At 46.1% G+C, this 2,116-nt stretch overlaps 1 long non-coding RNA gene across 1 annotated transcript; it reads left to right on the forward strand.

Annotated features, from left to right (window-relative positions):
* The first annotated feature begins 230 nt into the window (after positions 1-230).
* On the forward strand, positions 231-2,116 carry LOC118383158 (uncharacterized). The gene is made up of 4 exons (XR_004825494.1): positions 231-585; positions 863-943; positions 1,193-1,291; positions 1,408-2,116. It is a non-coding gene; the product is annotated as an uncharacterized LOC118383158 (long non-coding RNA).

Here is a 2,116-nt window from a genome sequence, read left to right on the forward strand (position 1 = left end):
AGCTGGTCTCCAGCCAACCACACCTTTTATACACCATAAATCACTCACACCTGTTGGCAGGGAGAGGAACTCATTTTGTCCCCAGCTGTGGAATGGAGGTGGGGTAAGTGTGATAGAGAGATGTGATAGCCGCACTCTCATTAGCGTGATAAAAGTCTGCCCTTCTCTCGTCCTTACCTCAGCTCACTGACTTTCTCGCTATCTCTCCCCCTCCCCCTCCTCTCTCTTAAGAGAGTGAAGGATAAACCATGAAATATTGATTGAATTCCATCTCCAGTTTGTTAGTCATCACAGTGTTATGTACCAATAACTGCATATTTGGGAAAGAATGCATCAGTTTTCTTCCCGTTTCCAACTACTTTGCTTTGTTGTGCACTACTGAACACACCCCTGGCTCCCAGGCTGTTTTCTGAAGAAGGATAAGTTAAGTGTAAGGAGGCACATTGAGATGCTAACGTTGCTATCTGGCTGTGTTTCTCTCTGCTGATTCCAGAGGAACAGGAAACCAATGACTCAGATTAGTGACAGACTGCAATATTTTGACGGGAAGAGATCAGGCGAGAGCGAAGTCAGCACTTTTCCAAGGTAAAAGGAATAACTGCAGGAATACCACAAGGGCAACATAAAAAGGCCTTTCATGTCATACATACTGTAGAGCTCAGCTTGAATATTTTGCAATAGATTCAAGTTTTCAACCATCCGTTGTTCGAGATGTGAAATAGAGGTAGGCGTAACTTTCAGGTCAGAGGATATTTCTAAAGTTAAGTTGCAGGAGCTTTGGAAAAGCGAATGTTCTTATCTTTCAAATAAAATGAGCTTTAATGATCAGTAGTTAATGGCACCTTTCCATCCCTGGGTACAGATCCAGGAAAGGATGGAGCCATAAAGACGGTAGAGGAGGAAGAGGGATTGCTACGATGCCAAGATCGAGGCAGAAATGAAGGTCTATGACCCTTGGGGAAGGGGGAGGTGGGGCCCTTCTCAGAGATGACAGGGGAAACCTCATCAGTACACCATTGTTGATTTACTCCATAGTCATTAGTCCTCTTTAGTTACTCTCTCTGTTCACTTTATAGTGACTGTAAAACCAAAATGATAACTTCTCTGAATTAGACTATGACACCTTTGGTTTCAGTCACTTTGTTAAGTCTAAACCTCCGGGTTATTTCTCTGTCAACATCTCTGAACCCAGAGTCCAGGGACAGGTGACAGCCACAGGGCTCTGTAGGCAGGAGTGGAGGACCTGACCCTAGGCAGGAGGACTGGGTACCCTCTACCCAGCGAGTAACAGGTAGCCCAACTCTCACAACCACTCAGTAAAGGTCTGAGTTTTCACTTTACTTTGTGTGTATGTGCATTGATGAGTCACCCCTCTCATCCGTCCCTGCTGGTTTTTCCTTGGCCCAGCTGTCCCAGTTTGCCCGAGGCAACGTGTTCAGTGATCAGGACACTCCACAGCAGCTCCAGGAGCAGGACACATTCAGGCAGAGGTGTAACATGTTCACTATACACTGGATACTGTAAAATATGACTTGGTGTTGTATTGAGCCATCTGAATGTAAGTTGGACTCTCTCCTTTATGCAGAGCCAGAAGGATCCTTCCCCTCCTAACCCAGACTTGCAGAAGAGACTGGACAAGCAGCTCCTTACTCCCAGACCTCTCTCTGCTGTCAGCCAGCTCTCCTCTAGGCCCAGGCACTTGACTGTGTCGAACATCCACAGGCCTAGGCGATATAGCTTTATTCTGACTCCGCTTTCATCCCTGGAACTATACACTCACTGTCGGTGTACGGTTGTGAACTTAACATGCATATTTTATAGTGGCGACTGTGGCCTGTTTTGAGGTGTTGGATCATGTTCCATACTGTTGTGCTGTGCCCAGGTGTAGAGGGCACCCCAATGGGGACATGTTTGAGATGGCACACCACCCAACTCTGGAGTAGCAGCTGTGGCTGTTCACGTCAACATACCAGCTCAAATACAGAGGTATGACAATGACAGTCTTTATGCTATTAAAAACAACAAACTATGTTTTAAGTGAGAAGTAGGCATCAGCCTGAAGGAAATTCACATGAGCATCATGCCTACTACACCGATGCTCGACCAAGGTTTTACA

Source organism: Oncorhynchus keta, chromosome 4 (genome assembly GCF_023373465.1).
Source record: "Oncorhynchus keta strain PuntledgeMale-10-30-2019 chromosome 4, Oket_V2, whole genome shotgun sequence".
NCBI classification, from domain to species: Eukaryota; Metazoa; Chordata; class Actinopteri; order Salmoniformes; family Salmonidae; genus Oncorhynchus; species Oncorhynchus keta.